General features: G+C 38.0%; 1 long non-coding RNA gene and 1 pseudogene across 2 annotated transcripts; both read left to right on the top strand.

Annotated features, from left to right (window-relative positions):
- The first annotated feature begins 6,225 nt into the window (after positions 1-6,225).
- On the top strand, positions 6,226-8,940 carry LOC126997587 (uncharacterized). 2 transcript variants are annotated; one of them, XR_007752208.1, is made up of 4 exons: positions 6,226-6,265; positions 8,299-8,388; positions 8,672-8,762; positions 8,892-8,940. It is a non-coding gene; the product is annotated as an uncharacterized LOC126997587 (long non-coding RNA). The 2 variants fall into 2 exon arrangements; XR_007752209.1 differs by lacking the exon at positions 6,226-6,265 and having other exon boundaries at positions 8,288-8,388.
- A 916-nt stretch (positions 8,941-9,856) lies between these two features.
- On the top strand, positions 9,857-20,450 carry LOC126997585 (actin-interacting protein 1-like; annotated as a pseudogene).
- Positions 20,451-20,888: the final 438 nt, after the last annotated feature.

Here is a 20,888-nt window from a genome sequence, read left to right on the forward strand (position 1 = left end):
AGACCATCCCAGAGCACCGTCCCAGAGCACCATGCTTCACACATTCAACCACTCCGTAATCCACACCCTTTGCTGTCACACCTAAACTCATATTCTTCTTCATCACTTTCTCTATTCCATCCTGACACACCACATTCATCTCATATAGCTCATTTCCATTCCACATATTCATGATTGCTGTGCTACATTCCGCATTCATTATTTCTGATGCACATGACAGAGCTGAGAGGATAATACTGTTTCATATATCTTTCTCTACTCTTATACTCAATATGGAATAGCCATGTTGACAATCACACAACCCTATCTCACACCCACACTAACACCAACTGTCCCTCAGCTTCCCATTCACACATACAGAGACATTCATATCCTTGTAAGAAGACCTGATCCCTACAAATCCTTACAACATCCAATAACCTGCCAACCTTGTCCTAGGTCTTCTCCAGGTCCATTAAAGTAGCAGACTGCTTCTAAACCTTCTCTAAGTACTTTTCAACAATCATTTTCATTGCAAAAATCTGTTTGGTACATTCCTTCCCATTCCTAAATCCTCCTTGCTATTCAACAAATATTTTTTCAATTATTTTCGTTGTCATCTCCTGTAAAACCCTTCCATACACCTTTCTGGGCACAATGAGTATGCTTATTCTCACATAGCTGTAACAGTCATCCTCACTCCCTTTTCTTGTTTACAGCAGCGCAAGGATAGGTCTTCTCTAGTCTTCTAGCCTCTCACCTGACTTCCATGCTAGGTTAAATATCCAGAGCATCCTTTCCATAACTATGCCTCCATATTTCAGTGTTTCTGCTGTAATATCATCAGTGCCAGGGGCTTTTCCTGCTTTTAACTTCTTTATTGCATCCAGTATCTCTCATCTCTCCACCTTCCCTGTGGATATGGCTGCCCTACCTTGATTTTTACTTCCATGTTGATCACTTTTGCTCTCCCTCCCATACTTTCAATCATCATGGATTCAAAATGTGTCATCCATACCTCCCTTATCTCCTCATCCCTTCTAAAGAGCACCCCATCACTCCTTTGTTTTGCAAGTATTACTTTTCTCATTCAGTTTCACAACTATTGTAATTTATGAAACTGATTTTTCTGAGTTTTTATTCTTTCCTTATCTACACATGAACTAGCAAATTTCTTCTGTTATCCAGAGGAAATTCAAATTTGATATATGCACTAATTTCCAGAGTAATTATCACAATCCATTCAAGTACTGCTAACCTTTTTTATAGGTAAATATCGTAAGTCAATTGTTTCTATTTTGAATTTTCAAACACTTATAAACTGCTGAGATCCACAAATCTTAGCTTTCTAACAAGTTGCAATATTCAGTAAATCAGAAAGAATGATGAATGTATGCTTGGCTACTGCAGTTTGTGTTCATAAGTTTTTAAAGTACCTCAGCTGATGTTGATCTTAGCAGCAGAGTAAATGCTCTGTGATGTACTCTTAGACAAGGTTGAGAAGTTAACAAGAAATGGAAGAGTAGGCAGAGGGTCAAGGGAACCAACAAGGAGGATGTAGATGCCTTACAACTGATAAAAAAAGAATTGGTACCTGTTGCATGGTGCCAGAAGGGAGCTTTTTATACCAAAATTTTATCAGCACTTGTATATTTTAAATACATAGATCAGTGGTTCTCAACCTCAGGTCACAACCTAAAGCAAGGTTGTGGGGATCGTAAGTAGGGTCATGAGGGGCCCTCAGACAAACAAATAAAAAACAGTTTTTATCATAAAGTAGTAAACAGTAATAACTACTAATTACTACAGAGGGATTCATATTCATGGTTTGTGGTTATGGATTAAAAAATTATATGGAGATATTTAGAAATATTTCAAAGTTAAACATTCATTTGCCTTATTTTATTATATGCCTTAGGTCATGGCTGTATTGTTGGGGATATTTAGGGTCGCCACCAAAAAGGTTGGGAACCACTGGCATAGATAGATAAGTAAACAAACCAGTGTTCAAACACTCTAACTTGATAGCCAATGTATAACTCAGGTGTAAGATATCAAATGGTGTCAATGACAACGTTGTGCTCATATAATGCTCAGTCTAAGTGGCAATGCTGGAAATTATCTGGGGGTTTGTAAAACTGCACATTTCATTGGTAATATTTCTTCCTCTGCTCAGAAGGTCCTTTGTTTCATGAAACTCTTCCCTCCATCATCCTTATGCAAGAAATGGAGTGGTGATGACAGTGTTTTGCAGTTTATATATCACCACATCTATGTAATTTTGCCTTTCCTTACTCCATAACATAGTTTGTTTTGGTACCTGAAATCTATGAAACTAGTGGTAGTATGAACTACATAGCTCATTGAATATAGTGTTGCAGTTTTATATCGTACGTTGACAATGTAAGATTATCTGTACTCAGTGAATATTGCAATGACTGAATTATCATTCAGATTATATGTCAAAGGAACTTGTGCCAAGCAGCATTACTATAGATCAAAACTTGTTTACATTATCTAGAAAGTAGATAAATACTAAAAGAGATGAAAGAATCTTAAATTATGTGGGCACAGAAGTTTCAAAGGCTTAAATTTTCTGCTGAAGCAAATACTGTACATCTGGTGGGTACTCAGCAGTCACTCAGTTATCATTTCCAGTGACTACCATTAGTCATATTTTCAAGCCAAGGCTGCCTCTATTTATACATAATCAATGTCAGAAGGGTTCATCTATCCACAATATAACCCCAAAGGTGGCCAGATGATGAAAAAAGGCATTTTGGAAATATGAAACACATATACAAGAAAATAAGCTGAACTGACAGAGTTCCTTTATGACCTGTACTGTAACATTATGTGCATTTATTGTATATTCTGTTGGATTCAAATTACCAGCTTCATATTATTACGTCTTGCCCATCAAGGCTGGCATAGTAATATAGTAATTCCTTGTTTCAGAAATTTTCATCCAAAGAAAGACACCCCAGTAGGCTATGAACCTCCTGAGAGGAACCATAACTATATTCATAAAATCAACCTCATGCTTGAAGACATTAATTTATGCAGCATTAATTCCAATATTTTTCAACAAACAAAAGCACTTGCACAGCCATTGCCCCTAGGTTATATTCAGTATAATAAGATATATTCTTTCTTCTAAATCACTCATATCTTGATATATAAAAGAAATTATGTTGTATTGAAATGACCCCCACTGGCATGCCTTATCAACTAGTCTGAAAACAAGCCTTTAGTGAATCTAAACTAGGTTTGCAGAGTAAGTTGATTTCTTATATATGCAGAAAGGTGAAGATGAATGTGTATTTATTCACCTACTTGTGGTCAGTTACTGTATCTTACAGGAGAGTCAAGCTCATAAGTCATAGGTCTGAAGGTTACCTACTTGCCTTTGGCACTGATGAAAAACCACCCTGGAAGGTGGAACACAACCCCCAACTATTATAACATCTGGTACCTATTCACTGCTGGGTGGACAGATGCATGGGTGAAAGGAAACTGCCCATTTGTCTCCACTCCACCTGGGAATCAAACCTGGATAAGCCAACCATGCTAACCACTGCAGTACAGAGAGAGAGAGAGAGAGAGAGAGAGAGAGAGAGAGAGAGTGTTTATGTGCATGTCCATGAAATTCCTCTTCACCCTTTCATGTAGACAGTGATTTTAATGTATGCTATCCACGCTGCAGAAGGTTTACACCAATGATAACACGAATAGGGATGTAGTCCATGTGCTCATACACTGCCCTCGTTTTCCTCTGCACTAGCATTAGGGTATATATATATATATATATATATATATATATATATATATATATATATATATATATATATATATATATATATATATATATATATATATATATATATATATATATATATATATATATATATATATATATATATATAGCCATCACTTATAAGTATGGAAGGAACTGCTTTGTTTCAGAACTTAATGATCCATGAGATATCATTAAGTGTTAATGGAAATGTTGTGTTTAAGGTTATTTTCTAGGTCTGGGCAAGAGTATGTGCAGATGTGCAGAGTTGCCTATATTTCCCAGCCATCTTTCCTTCTCTTATGAGTTTATTTTCCCTTCTCTTGTCTCATTTTTTTCTCTAGTGAAGCTATTTTGACTTTTTACGTTGCATTTGCAGGAAGTTTGGTTTATTATGGTTGTGGTGGTGGTGATTGTAACTATGGAATCTTACTGAAATGGGGACTGAAGGAAGAGATGTGCTGGGGAAGGCAATGCACATAAGGGAAATAGGATAGAGGAGAGAACAGAAAACACATTGGAGATTTCTAGGAAAATTAAATTTTTGTAAACAATGGCTGCATATGTAAAAGATGTATGTAGAAAGAACAGAAAAACACATCTATAGGTAATAACAAAAATCAAAATCGATCTTGGAAACAATGACCGATCATATGTGAACGCAACACCTCTGGAAAGTTTTTGAAGGGATCAAAATGGCTGAGATACATAAAGATCATGTATAATGTAGAGTATCAATATTTTAGATAAATTGTATGAGCTTTCATATAACAACTATAAGATTTGTAAAGATCATATGCTAAACTAATTTATCAGACAACTTTTCAGTGACCAAGGGGAATTATAATTTTTTTGTTTGTTGCGTTTGAGTGATCTGGGTGTCTTATTTATCCAACCTTCAAGAAATATACTATTATGGATATTAAACAAATTAAGCTATATAATTCATATATATATATATATATATATATATATATATATATATATATATATATATATATATATATATATATATATATATATACAGTGTGTTATCGTTATTACTGTTCCATATGATCTGTGCAGTGTGAGTGATATCTTCTTGATTACAAAAGTAAACTGTTGAATTGTTTCTTTGTCTCATTCCTCTTATTGGACATATTTGAATTAGTAAATACATCAAGGTAACATAATCATACTTTCTTATCTATTGTTTATAAAAATATCCAGGAGGATATGAATTAACCCTCTACGGGCTCTACCCCGGGACACACCTAGTACTACTGTCCGTTACGTGTGGCATCGGTTATCACAGAATGGGCCTACCCTCCCCAACTTTCCCCAGGTAGCCACTGTTCATCGACCAACCAACTAGGTGAACTGCATGAAAATCCCATCAGCTTCTAAATATACGTAGAGGCTTTTCAAATAGGCGAGCTGAAGCGTAGAGAGAGGAAGAGGAGGTAGAGAGGAATTAAAGAACTAAGGCAGACCAAGACGAAAAATTTAAGGCGTCAGAGGGAAGGAAAGGAGTAATGAATGGAGGGAAAGGAAAGAAAAGGATAGGCCAGAAGGACATATAACGAAAGATTGAGATAATAAGGACACCTAGAGGAAGAGAGAGAAGGAGGGGAGGTAGAGAGTAGACGAAAAGGACATAGAGGAAAGGGAAAGAGTAATGAATAAAAATAATGAAAGGAAAAGGATAGGCCAGAAAGGCAAACGAAAGATATAGGGATGAAAAGGACACCTACAGGGAGAGAGCGAGAACGAGAGAGGTATATAGAGAGGAGACGAGAAGGAGATAGAGGGAAGGGAAGGAGTAATGAATAGAAAGAAAGAAAGGAAAAGGATAGGCCAGAAGGGCAAACGAAAGATATGGGGATGAAAAGGACACGTCAGGTTGATCATGTAAGGAACTTGACGAGGCCTTATAAGGAGGTCTCGAGGCGGCGCGTAGAAAATGGGAGGAGGCCGGGGAGCGTTTTCTGTCAAACGTTCACCTTGTCCGAATGTGTTGAAAGGACATGATAAGTAAACCGAAAAGAACATTGATGATGAAAAAAGAGCTGCTGTATGAAAACTGGAAATGAAGAGAAGCCGAAATACAGAAGAACCCACAGAAGTGCCGTTACAAAGGCTATATTGTTTTCCCCCAGCTACTGAACTGAACTTATTTAGGGAGGGAATAAATCATAGACGAAGAAAGGGAATATTAAACTTGTCAATAGCTGAGTTTTTGAGCCTATAATGGAGGTATAGTGTTATCTGTGAGGAAGGCGAGCAGGGCTATATTTCGCCCCAGCAACTGAACTGAGCTTATTTGGGGGAAGGAATAAATCATAGACGAAGAAAGGGAATATTAAACTTCTCTTTAGCTACATATATGAGCCTATAATGGAGGTAGAGCAGTGTTATCTCTGAGGGAGGAGAGCGGGGCGGGCCAGGCAGGGGTGGAGACACTGTGCTGCCAGAGGTGACGGCTGCGGGGCGTCATGTCGTACTCCAACCGTAAGTCTTATTTTCGTGGTATCTAGGCGTAGAGATCTGAGTTAGGAGTGTAATCTGTCTTTGTGAGTGGTCCAAGGGTTGTCCTGTGCGCCCAGCCCCCGGGGAAGGCCCCGGCGCGGCCGTCCCCGGGGTGTGGGCGGTGGCCGGGCGGAAGTGTTTACCGCCGCGGAACTAAATTTAATTTGTCATGTGTAGGCAGCCCCGGGGGTGGTCAGGGTCACCAGCACTGTGTGGCTTGCATTGAATTAGACGTGGTTTGCACAGTATCGGCGAGTTATGTGTGTGGTGGCTTTCAAATACATTCTTTTGTTATTTATCCTGAAGGGCCGCCTCACCTGGCGATAAGCCGCGGCAGGTAATGTCAGGGGAAGGTCATAACGGCCGCTTGTAGATGCAACACGCCTAACAAGGGTCACTGTCCCCGAGGGCCCAGGTGTCAGGCACAGGTGGCCTTCCAGGAAGGCCCCCCCTCCCCCCCACCATGAGTCATTTGACCCAGGCTCTGGGGTGTTTTCTCCACCAGGTGGTTCACCCCGGAGCCTCCGCAGGCCATGCCTCTGGACATGTGCAGAGGTACTGCAGGAGGAGTGCTCTCTGCAGTTATTATTACCCAAGCATGATAAATACAGTGAGCTTTTCCCTAAGGGAGACAGTGTTGAGGTGTGGCAATTCACCATGGTCTGATCATGCCCTGGATTCCCAATCCCCAGCCAGTACCCTCCCTGAAAGAGCTTGAAGCTTGGGTGACAGATCTTTGGGTATGGTTGAAACCTCCCATCACACCCACACACCCCCGGGGAATGGGACACAGCCCCTGACTGACACCCGGTTGGCACCCATTCATTGTTTGGTAGACAGGGGGCTTAGTTTAGTTGGCAATCACCCATCTGTCGTCCCAGACTCTCTCTCTCTTGTGAGATGAGCATGCTAACCACTTCCTCATTGAAGGTGTTCCAGAGTTTATCTTTGTAAATTTTATAAAGCTTGAGATAATCTTTTTCAACATCAACACTCGGACACTTGTATAGCACTCAGTGTCTTGAGAAGCGGTTCTTTATGTCTATTGTGATAGACCGGTCCCAGCATTGTGATTACAACATCACTGATTCGGTGAAAATTTTCAACAACCATGCAAAGACATTATGTGGTACTTTTTATGTGACCACGAATTTAATGCAAGGCAGATGACTTATCCAAAGTGTGTCTCTCAACAACTAAAGTAGATACGTAGAAATAGGACAGTGGTTGATTCAGTTGATTCTCACCTGAAATGGTACGGTAGCTAAGAACGCTGGTCATTTCCTGCAATACTGACTTAGTAGGGAGGGTTGAGGGTTTAGTTTTTTATCACAGTGCCCAGTGACAGGGGCAATAGCAATTGGGGGTTTCGAGGGGAGATAGAGTCCCCTCTCCATCCCCATAAGTGGTTATTAGGTTAGGCATTGTAAGGTCAGTGTAGGTGCAGTAATGGCAACACAAACAGTGATGGCAGTCCAGAGTGGGAGTGGTGGGGGCAGTGAGAAAAAGAGCTACTACATGTGTTGTATTATTTTACAATCGTTATTACCTTCATATTGTTATTAAAGGGGCATGCATTTTCATCCCTTAACTATAATATGAAGATTTAATTGGTATTGTGAGGTGGGGGAGCACAACTACATATATGCCAAAATTTAAATCTGATAAGCAATCAAGTAGATAAGAAGATAAGTCATCAAATAGATAAAATGAAAATGTAAGAGGATTTAGATAAGATGGAACAGTGGCATGAAAATTGTTTTATTAAATGTCATCCTTTGAAATATAAACTCTGCTTATGGAAATGTATACTATTTACTTGCTTATGGAGATAATTTAAAGCTAAGCAAGTGATGGTGCTATGTAGATCTTTGCAACAATGAAACTTATGTTTGTCATGAATTCTAACACTTTTATCATACTGTATGTACATAAAACAAATGGCGTTTCTGTTTAATTTGATAATCCTGTTGCTTTTATCTGCAGTTTCTATATGGGCGTTTGCCCGGACACAGAGAGGGCAGCCAATTGTGCTCGGTGTTGACCCCAAGGGCAAGAAACTACTGTATGTCCATGGAAATTCTGTCATTATCCGAGATATTGAGGTAAGCAGGACTAAGTAAATTTAGGAGGTTTGGTTTTGGCCTATTGTTTCCCTTGGCTATTCTTTTATTCACTCCTTATCTTAGTTCAGTGAAAAGATTGCTAAGGTAGTATAAGTGCTACCAGATCTTGCCTATGAATGATATGACATCAGTCTGAAGGTATCCATTTACTTGGTTCGTATTATGAGTTGTTTAACATTCTTCTGAAATGTAGCACCTTTTTACAAAGTTAGCTGAATTTGAATATTATATCCCTGGTAACTGTTGATTTAATTGGTTTCAGAACCCCTCCATCTCAGAGGTCTACACGGAGCACTCCATACAGGTGAATGTGGCTCAGTATGCTCCGTCAGGCTTCTACATTTGCTCTGGTGGTAAGTCCAACACAGGGACCCAATATTTAGTTTGAATATAGGTGTAGAGAGCATAAGTAACTCTTGAGATTTGTAAATAGAAATAAAGCAATATTGATTACTAATAGGTTATATTTATTATGTTGACAGACCAACATGGCAAAGTGCGATATGGGACACCATCAATCCAGAGCATATTCTCAAGGCTGAGTACCAGCCCTGGGTGGACCTATCCGAGATATTTGCTGGTCTCCTGATTCCCAGAATCTGTGTTGTTGGTGAAGGCAGAGGAAAGTAAGTAAAACTAAATTACAATTTTTCTTTGAGGATCAATTTAAAAAGATCCATAGTGCAGCTGTGCACCATGGTGACATCTTAGTACATACACTTTCCCATAGGTACTTTTTTTCATCACAGTTTCAATCAGCAAGTAGGCCTACATGTAAACAAAGGGTACACACAAGTAAAAGTGAAGCAGCATCTGCCTTTTTTACCTTTCTCCATCACCCCTTAGGGATCCCATAATCAAACCACAGGATCTAGTGTTAGGGTCACTCATTGTATTACTTCCTATAATGCTACATGAAGGTTAAGTGATGCATGACTATACACTTCATATGCACCACTCACAGCAAACTGAAGAGGTTAAGGTTGTGTCTTGCCATTCACAGCAAAAGTCATCACACGCCTGTCTCACAGCTCCACCAACACCAAAACTCTCTCTTAGCTCTCCAATCACTCACACAGAGGCATTCACATCCTTGTAAAATGACAATCTCTTCAAGTAGATATTCTTCCATGCCATGTATTCTGAGGACAGTCCACAAACCCTTCCTATCAACATTGTCATAAGCTTTCTCAAGGTCCATGAAAGCAGCAAGCAGCTTCCTACCCTTTTATATGTACTTTTCACGTCATTTTCAGTATAAAGATCTGGTCCACATATCTCCCTTTTCAAATCCTTACTGCTCACCACATGAAATCCTGTCAGTTATCTATTTTTACTGCTAACTAAGATATAGTTAAGGATTACAAATTGCAAATGACAGTGGCTCACTGTACACTGTACAAAAATATTATGTACCTAAGTAACTGACTATTATCACTTCAGATTTGCCCATGTGTTCATGATGGACACAGGAGCCTCAGTGAAGGGTGATCTATCTGGCCACACGAAAGCCATCAACTCTGTAACCTGGAAACCAACCCGACTGCTTTCGCATTGCCACAGGCTCCGAAGACAGCAAAGCTGCCTTTTTTGAAGGGCCCCCATTTGTCTTCAAGTGCACCAAGGGTGTAAGATAAACCATCTCTAGTCTGGAGACTTGGGAAAAAAATTTGATTGAAACTGAGCTTAAAGTAACTCATCAACATAATTATGTAAAATTTCAGTAACAAATTTTCAAGAACAAATTATAAAGCTCACACCAGGGTAGACAATATACAATAGGATAGTGAGTACAATACATAGAATAGGACATGAGTAACAAACCCTTTCACACAATTCATCTCTTATCAGATTCACTTGTGTTTGTGTAATTAGATTCATTACATAGAGTCTTTGGTTTACTTAGTCATAAATATATCCTTTCCCAGGACCATGGCAAGTTTGTGCAGTCGGTACGATTTTCTCCCAATGGTGAAAGATTTGCTACAGGAGGATTTGATGGCAAACTTTTTCTATACAATGGTAGTAGTTCAGATTTGGATAAGGAACTTGGCAGCCCAGCTCACAAGGGTGGAGTTTATGCAGTAAGTTATCCATATTGCCTTATGCTTTGGAATGTATGTCTTTATTTGTCTTATTGTTGATATGTGGTCTTTGCTTTATTTATTTTAATTATATTATTGCTTCTACTAAACTGTCCATTTTTCATTTAACTTTCATTTCGTTTCACTCTGTTATAAAGGAGTGTGTGGGTGTGGGTGACAGCTAGATATTCTTAGATCATCATTATCATAAAGTTGAAATAAACATATATTTTGTAACTTCAATACAATTATAACTCATTTTTTCTCTCCAGCTATCAGATTTCTCAGTTTTTTTTCTCTTTTGTATTGCTTGCAGGTGTCCTGGAGTCCAGACAGTAAACGTTTGCTCTCTGCCAGTGGAGACAAAACTTGTAAAGTGTGGGACGCTGAGTCTGGAGATCTAGTGGCAGACTTCCCGATGGGCTCCGAGCTTGAGGATCAACAGATGTCCTGCATGTGGGCTGGAAATTACCTCCTCTCAATTTCCCTCTCTGGTTTTATCAATTACTTGGATTTGGACAACCCATCCAAGCCAAAGAAAATTGTGAAGGTAATTTTTCATCATTAGGTTGAAAATATTGTGTATAATTGAGTTGCATCAAACATTTCTTGCAGAAACAGGTTGAAAAGAAAAAAAAAATCCCATGAACAGGAATCCTCTAAGAGATAGTGATACAAAATCCTCTTATTATATTGTGTTATATTGCAGGGCCACAACAAACCAATCACCAGAGTGGCACTTTCTCCTGACAAGAGCACACTATATACCACAGGGGTGGATGGCACAGTCACAGTATGGGATGTAGCCACAGGTAAGAAGGAATGAAGGAAACAAATTTGGGGAGGCTGGTCCCATAAGTCGGCCACCTGATAGACGGGCAAGACCTCCACCTCAATTACAGTGACTTAGAGGTTTTACTGTTGTATCACTTTACCTAGAACATCAAAGTAAGTTAGAATCTCCTGATTTTAAAGTAATGTGGAAATTTTTTGCTTTGACCTTTTAACCCAGTAGCAGCGAGGATCATGTTTCTTAATGGTCCTCTAAACGAGAAAATGAGAAAAATAACCCCTCACACAAACCATTTCATAATATATATCAAAGCATTTGTGATCAGTTTATGCATCATCTATTTTGGGGGTTTATATCAAGGCACAAATTTGGCCCATCGCTGCTACAGTAAAGCCACAAATTTGGCCCATCGCTGCTACACAGTAAAGCCACAAATTTGGCCCATCACTGCTACATGGTAAAGCCACAAATTTGGCCCATCGCTGCTACCGGGTTAAAGTAATGTGGAAATCTTTTGCAAGATATGCTTTGACCTTTAAAATTTACCATATCTTTACAGGTGATAATGATCGCATTGGCGGTAAGGGCCATGGAAATCATGTCAGCGGCCTTGTGGTGAAAGGAGATGCTGTCTACACTGCTGGCATTGATGACAGTGTTAAGTTCATTGGCAAGTGAAAGATCTATATAGTGATATCTGTTGAATGGAATAATGAGTGCATGGGACTTTTGAATCAACAATTATTTAGTCACTAAGAAATCATCCATTTCACCATATTTGAGTGAACTTAAGTTTAACATTTCTGCATTTGTAGAATAAGTTATAGCTTTTTAATTAAACTAATGTTACTTCCGATTTCCCGTGGAATGATTACTGCTTCCAGGAGAGAGACCCCTCTGTGTGTGCTCAGTGCATCACAGAGGTGGAGTCTAAGGCTCTTCGTCTCATCAGCTCTCCTCCTCCTACTGATAGCCTTCTACCTCTTAAATTCCGCCGTGATGTTGCCTCTCTTTCTATCGATATTTCCATGCTGACTGTTCTTCTGAACTTGCTAACTGCATGCCTCCCACCCTTCCGCGGCCCCGCTGCACACGACTTTCTATTCATGCTCATCCCTACACTGTCCAAACCCCTTATGCAAGAGTTAACCAGCATCTTCACTCTTTCATCCCTTACGCTGGCAAACTCTGGAACAATCTTCCTTCATCTGTATTTCCTCCTGCCTATGACTTGAACTCTTTCAAGAGGAGGGTATCAGGACGCCTCTCCTCCCAAAATTGATCTTTCTTTCGGCCACCTCTTTTAATTCTTTTTTGGGACCAGCGAATAGCGGGCTTTTTTTTATTATTGTTTTCTTTTTTTGTGCCCTTGAGCTGCCTCCATTGTTGTAAAAAAAAAAAAATACATCACACCATAAACTTTACTAATCCATTTTGCTTTATACTATAATTTTTAAAATTTTACTCATTTATTTGCAGTTTTCATTCATACTCAGTTTTATTTTTCTTGTTCACTATATTTGTATAACTTTTTAAATCTTATGTTAGATGACTACAATTTTATATTTTGGTGGGTTGGGGACAGATCCAGTGGAAAAAACTTACACCGGAAAGTCTATCTCCCTTGGGTCACAACCCAAGATGATTGCTGCTCTGGAAGATGGAGTTATTGCAGTAACCACGCAGGAGGTAGGTCTTAGTATATACAAATATAATAATTAGATATCGTATAATTATGATCAATATTTAGTGTAATATTTTAATGGCATAGAGTATTAATGTATGAAAATTGTAAACAGTAATACAGTAAAAATCTGTGATTCTGGTGACCGAGAGTCCGACAAGGGCAATTGTTCACTTTTATGGCAGTTCTAGAATGGCACCAACTAGGCATTGGTAAGATCTTGCTGTACTTACACTTGGTAGCTTAATCAAGACTTCATTTTCCATTCATCATCTGTGTATGACAATGTCAATATCTTTCTTTCAGATCAGTGTTCTGAAAGATGACAAGAAGGTTGGAAGCTTTCCAATCAGCTGGGACGGACTGTGTGTCATCCTCTGGAGAAGGGAATGATGAGATAGCCGTGGGAGGAGGCGACAATCTAGTTCATATCTATGCCCTCAGTGGCAACACACTAACGGAGGTAAGAATCATACCTGTTTCATATAAATGAAATTTTTCAAAATGTAGGCAATAAATATAGGGCATATGAGAAAATGGAATAGTGATAGCTATAAAAGGTATAAAAGAAATTATGAATTAAACATTTGAATGGAAGAAGCATGTAAGGCAGAAATAATGTACCTGGGTTGCATCCAAAGATCACCTTGTACACCAGAAAATGTGGTATTATGGCTTTGTTCTATGAATCACTTCTTTTCTTTTCCATTTCTCAAAGCTTTTTTTAACATATGTAGCTTTTGAAATGTGAATTTAAATTTCTTAACTTTGGACACTGTTGTTAATTGATTTGTATACCTACAACCTACTCCTATAGGTGAGGATGGAGGTGCAAATGTAATTGTGAATATCTTAAGACATTTTAATCAATTCCTCCAAGTTGTATCATTGATGTTTTGTTTACAGAAAAAGACCCTGGAACACCTGGGGGCAGTGACAGACGTGGAGTACTCCCCAGATGGCCGTTACCTTGTTGCTTGTGACGTGAATCGCAAAGTAAGTAATGAAACAAATTTCCCAAGTAGGAGCAATAATGGGTAAGAGTAAAATAAGGGATGGAGAGGAAACAGTTAGTTGGAATTTAATGAACAGGAACATTGAAGGTCTTTATAAGGAAGAGGCTGTGTACCAGCAGGAAGACTTGTCATTCTGCCTTCTCTTTGCTGAAGCTATCCAATCACTGAAAAATGTAATGAATATGTAAATTTGAGGGCTGAGGGAATATGTCCTCTCCCTCCTAACTTGAATCAGGAAATGGAGCTATTATGATGATGCCGTTTCTGAACCATTAATGTGAATTTTTATAAAGTTGTTACATCATTTATGTTTCCAGGTGGTGGTCTACAGTCTCCCCACTTATGAAAAATTCAACAAGATTGAATGGGGCTTCCACAATGCTCGCATCAACTGTGTTGCCTGGAGTCCAGACAGCCTCATGGTGGCCAGCTCCCTGGACACAATGATTATTATCTGGAGAATGACTCAACCCAACAAGCATATCATCATTAAAAGTAAGGAACTTTTTTTTTTTCATTGTAATTCAGTGTCAGAGCAGGATGGTTCGTCTTCAGTAAGCTTAAATATTGTTTATTATTTGCTACTCTTAGATGAATGTAAATTACTGTTATTTTTATTTAGCATGCTCCTCAACTTGTAATCTTGTTTATTTATTTTTTGGGTTGTAAAATTGTTCATCATCAAAATTTGAGATAGCACAAAATATTTGTAAGTAATGTATGTATCCACTCTGCAATTTCTTTCCTATACAGAGGTGGTTCCTGCTCTAGAGTAAAGCTTCATTGGTATTTTCTTTGGCTCACTGCTCTCACTTGCCCAACAGATTCTCACCCTCAAGCTCAAGTCACTAGTCTTGTGTGGCTAGACAACAACAGAGTGCTGTCTTCAGGCCATGATGGAATCGTGAAAATTTGGAGTGCAAAGTTTTAAACTGTTTAGAAAGGGAGTTAGTTTCGTGTTGATTGTTATGAAATAATTGCATGCTGGGACATTTAACAAAACATTATTCCTTCTTAAAAGAAGACTGGATGGTTTTGGTGTTTGAGGTTATTAACAAGGTCTAACTACCTTTACATATACTGAAAGCCTTCGCTTTAATGAACCAATGTGGGGGAAGGGGGTGAGATTATATCCAAAAATTTGTTATATCTGAGGGATTGTAGCAAGCAAGGTGGTGAGTCACAGGAGGCAGGCATTGTGGTGAGGCATGGCGGGAGGTAGGACACTCAGTGAGGCGTGGTAGGACGCAAGCAGAAGTGTTTACAGTCGGGCAGACTGAGCGGCATGCACCGCCTGGGCCAGAGGTCACAAAGCGCATTGTAACTTAAGTGTTAATATACCTGTGTATACTTATGTCCATAAGAGCCACTTCCGCAATGTAGTGGTTAGCTTCCCCAACTATGAACTGCAGGCTAGGGTTTGAATCCCAGCCTGGGTAGTCGGCATGCAGTACATCTAGCTGTTCATTCTTCCTTTTGAGATTGTCGATAGATGGATAACTGGGGAAACCTGGGGAAGGTAAACTGTGGTATCCAGTATTTCACTGGGATAATGGGTTTGGTCACACCGTAGACTCTAAGGCCCAATGCAACAGAGATGAGCACTGTCCCCAATTGCAACTACTGTCCATTCTCCCACCTTAACCTTCACTTTACACTTGCCTATAAAGCCCATGTCAGAGGACAGAAAAAATGTTACAGGTTGCTTCACCTGTAGCCAAAAACAGATTTAATGTTGATGCGAGTTCAAACTTAGACATTATGACCATCATGCTATTTTCCATAATATACTTAATATTAACCAAAGTTGTTTACCTAATTCAAGATATTAGGTTCATAAATAGCACATGGTCATATAACTAAAATGGATTGTCTTAAAAGTTCAAGTAATAACTCTATGCATGCACAAATCAACAGCAATGATTCTGTGAACACTGGTTGTGATTTGTTTGAAAATATTAAGAAATAAAAATTAATACTTCAGCAAAGATAAATAGGCTAAATAGAGTGTTTCAGCTAACATTTGTGTACATTTGTTAAGTTACACCTGGAATTTTACTCCTCAGGGTATGTAAGGAGTTCTGATTAATGGCTTTTATGCTTTCAGATTCCCATCCACAGTCTCAAGTGACCGGCCTCAAATGGTTGGACAATGAAAAGCTGATCTCAGTAGGACATGACGGACTGGTCAAAACTTGGAGTGTCAATTTCTAAAACCATACAGATATATTTTGCCAAATTTGTAATATTTTTTAAATTAAAACTAAACTGAAATTTGCTTGGAAAAAGGCAAGAGTAGCAAACTGAAAAAATTTACTCTTCCTGTGAGGAAAGAACAAGTTACTTTGATAATCAACTTCTAACATGAAATACTTGTAATTTCTCATTACTTGTGATTTCCTTTACTGAAAAGATGATTTTGTACTGTTAAATGGAAGTGATTTTTTAAGAAATTGTAATTTCATAAATAAGTATTTCAACTGTGGTTTGTATCAGTGTGAGCTTTCAAAAAGTATGAAACTATATGTATTTTCATTAATAGTACTCCTGTCTTTTACCCTTAACCTTGCTTCCAGCCATGACTGAGGTAGGCAGGTGATAAATACTAGGTAACAGCTGACCATGGCAGAACTTTCAAGTCTTTTATGGCTGCACATAATGATTCTCCCACAACTTACTTCAATTACAGTAAAACTCTGTTGATCAATATTCCACTGATTCAAAAAAACATACACTCGACCCTCGATTTCCTGGACTAATGGGGGGAGCACTCGTCAGGGAATCAGAAACTTACAGTCTGGGGGCCATGACCCATTCCCAGACACTAAAGATGCCTGAAGCACTAACACTTTGTGCATCTCAGATTCCATAGTTCACATTTTCTTGGTTATTTATATGTTATGTTCAGCTGCTACCTTGTACATATACTCATATACCAGTTCACCATATAACACATATGAACAGTTATAATATGATTTTATGAGAAAGAAGTGTCATTATTTGAAAATTCATCTGAATGAATTTGCAAATCTTGGATTTTTAATTTAAACATGCCTAATACAAAACACAAATGATGATCCCAAGAACTCAACATTACAACAAATATACTCTACTTGTGTTGACATCAAGCAACCTTTTATTGAAATAAGCAAATTTAGAAAATTCATGCTTCAAATGCATACCACTTACATTTAATTCATATATGGCATCCCAGTAAATAAGTTATAAATAAACTGGAACTGAGCAATTTATATTTGTTACTAAACATGCATGTAGTGGTCCTGTTCTACACACTGCCCATAAATAGCACCACAGTTTGAAACTCGCTTGTAAAAGGATGCCATCAGCTTGAAATTTGCCAAAAGCTATACAAATCTTAAAATAACCATCATATGATATATCTTAACATCAATCAGTCTTGTTGTACATTAATCCATTTGAATGACTTTTACTTGGATGTCTCAAAGCCATGTATTTTTTTTTATATTTCCACTTAGGCAAATGACAAAGGGAATTTTGAACTGTTCCTCATGCTTACCTTAGGATCAAAGCTGTGAGGTATCTTTGATAAAATTCCACTCATGACAGTTTTATTGACGGGTAGTTATGTGAGTGACTTTAAAACATCTTGAAAGTTTTGCCTGTAAAATTTATATAGTGTGTCTGTTGGGTAGTGGCACTGTAATTCAGCTTATATTTTTTATATACAAATTATCTTTCATGAACACTATGCAGGATCTGTCAGTGTCCAGCTAATGGCCTGAGGGCTGATGGCTGGTAAGAATGTCTTGTCAATTGTCAATATATCACTGCCTTTTATATGAAACTTCTGCTTCATGTTTCGGGAAGCTTTTTACTATGATGCTTGACAATGTGTGACTGCCCACTTATCTATTGTAGTCACATATATAAATATTTACTTTCTTATTTTCACATGAGAGCATTGGATAGGGATACAGATTTGCAGGCTTAAGAAAACTCACTCAGAAAGATTTCTTCAGCTTAATTAATTTTCTTGTTTAGCAATCAAGTATTTTTTTAGGAATATACTGCAAACTGTAATCTACTTTTTATACTAATTTTTGTTTCCACCAAAATCATGATTTTTAAAATATTCCTTTAAAGGCAGTGTCTCGTATGATGGAGGTTTGTCATATTCAGAAGGTGAAGTGTCTCAAGATAAACTGTCGGTTAATATAATGATTACAGCATACCTGTTGTGTAACAAACTGGGCTCAGATCATAATCTATATAATCTCATTATAAATGAGCTACCCAGATACGTCTATCCATAGAACTTTCAAGTTGTGTCAGTGCAGTCATTATTGATTTGCCTGGTTCTTTCTCAATACCAGCTTAGTTACAGTCTTGTGTTGGCAGGAAACCTAACAAAATGGCACCTATTCATGTGTAAACAACACATACCTGTCATTGGCATGCATCAGAGGTTATCACTAACTTCTGGTAATCAACTTCAGCTAGATCTCATCAGAAAGCTATTTCTTCACCAGTTTTTTTCCTCTGGACTGCCTGGTACTGAAGTTAATCGATTTAATGATAATAAAATTTAATACAGGATGTGCCAAATTTTGTCATATTTTGAAAAGTGATTGATTTATGGCTTTCTTAAAGTGGTTTGACTGAGTCGCAGTAAAATAAGTCTAAATGCGTCTGTCCTGAAACAGCAACAAAAATACATAACAACAAGTTATTGATATTGTTTAGGTGTTTGTTGGGGGATATACTCCCAAAAGAGGAGGACAATGCATGCTGTAACAACTCCCCTTTGGCAATGCATTCATTGTAGAGCCCAGTGCTTGCTAGATTTTAAGGGAAGCACATGCAGTCCCTCTAGGAGAGGCATGAACCCAGATCCTTTGGCCAGCAGCCCAAGAGTGGACTACCCTGGTCCCCTTATGAAGACAAGGTGCAGTTGTTTAAGTAACAATGCTTGTGATAATTGGCTGATTTAACAATAATAAAGATACAAGAAAGCAGGAGACACTGTTTCCTTTGAGCCTTTCCCAGATATTAAACTTATGGCCAGACAAGTAGACCTATGGGTCAAAAGTTACTTTGATTTGAGTGTTCTTGCTCCTAGTGGGCAATGCACGAGGCCTCTGACAGTGACTGAGTGAACTATACAGTGCATGCTATACAGCAGCACTAAGCACCCATCAACATTAACTTAAATTGCAATTTGATCATTTATATTCTGTATCATAATCGTTCACAAGAAACATCCACTCCACCAGCGAAAATATAGCACTGAGGACTGTATAAATCAAGAAGATTCTATCACATCAGTTTAGATGAACAAACAACCCTTTCAGAAAGTCTGTCACTGGACATTGGCTCCAACATTGAAACATAAAATAAAAAAATTATAAAAAATATATAAGACTGCAAGAAAGAATGCTATAGTTTAAATAGGAATTACTCAACTAAATGGTCTGCCCGTTACTGAAAGGGAAAAATTGCTGCAGTACAGAAGCATCACTGCACAGATACACAAACAGGTAAAGGTAAAGTTTGTGGCATTCGCTATGGCTGGATGTGAAATATAACCATTCTAGATGGAGACACTACCTTAATGAGCAATAAATATTATGTATTAGTTTTGTTAAGAACTGTCATGATAAAAGAAAAAACAAGGTTCCTGATATATTAGAATAGTGCTATCTACATCCACATTATGAGTATGTTTCATACTGTTGATCACATGTACAAAAATACAATTTAGCTTTAGTATAACAGAATTGGTTTGAATTAACTGAATAGGAGGGGGTATACAAGAAGGGTTTGGAAGAATCATACAAACATGTATAACTTACAGTGTAAAAAACAGTATTAATTTGAACAAAATCAGGTATCTATGTGCAGTTCTATTTATTCAGTTCCTTTAATTTTAATATTCATAAGAATGATATTTTATACTAAGGATTATGGTTCTTTTGGATAAAGGGATATTATATAAAGTGCAGGCATACCACCTGTTCACCAGCAACTGATGATCCAACACCTTTAGTTTGAGCAAATTAGAAGAGGAAACATGAAATTCTGACAACTGTCAAACAATGAGATTATTAGCTTATTTGAGATTTTTTCTCACATTTAGCCCTATCTCTGACTTCTAAGAGATGCATGTGTCAGTGGAGGTGTCAAATTTAAACACCAGTCCAGATCTGATGAAAAAAACTAGACCATGATGTTTCGGAGTGTGCTGAGACAAGTATAGGGTCACTTCAACAACTGTCGTGATATAAAGAGCCAGATACAGTATTCTGAAATTCTGGCTGATCTGGAAAAGGTAGTTAATCCAGCAAGAGAACCTGCACTTTATGTATGCCACTTTACCCATATGTAGTGCTTTCCAGAACCTTTTGATAAAATGATTAAACCCATCCCAAGTTTGTATCACCCCTTGACCTTTGCCTCATATTGAATAAAAAGGATTTTATCATGATGGTTGTATGTTAACCCTTACTGAAGATTCAACCGAGACAATGAGTGCAAATCGTGGTAATCATTGAGGGTTTCAATAACTTTATTTAAAGATTCTATAGTAAAGTGTGTTATACATGGGCTTTATTAATCGGAATGAGTCCCTTCGTGCCGCGCCACAGGGGTACGATTAGCGGAAAAATTCAATACCGTAATCTGCGAAATACCAAAAAAAAAAAAAAAAAAAAAAAAAAAAAAATAAAAATAATAATAATAATAATAATAATAATAATAATAATAATAATAATAATAATAATAAATCTGCATTTGGGAAGGGTAGACGATTGAGTAGTAGCAGCTATATTGCAATTCGGTAAAATATTGTTACGCCAAGGCTTAGCTTAGTTTAAATTGTAATTGGCGCCACGTGACGTAATGAGGGTTCCCTGCGGCCCCGT

Source organism: Eriocheir sinensis, chromosome 12, assembly GCF_024679095.1.
Source record: "Eriocheir sinensis breed Jianghai 21 chromosome 12, ASM2467909v1, whole genome shotgun sequence".
Classification (NCBI taxonomy): domain Eukaryota; kingdom Metazoa; phylum Arthropoda; class Malacostraca; order Decapoda; family Varunidae; genus Eriocheir; species Eriocheir sinensis.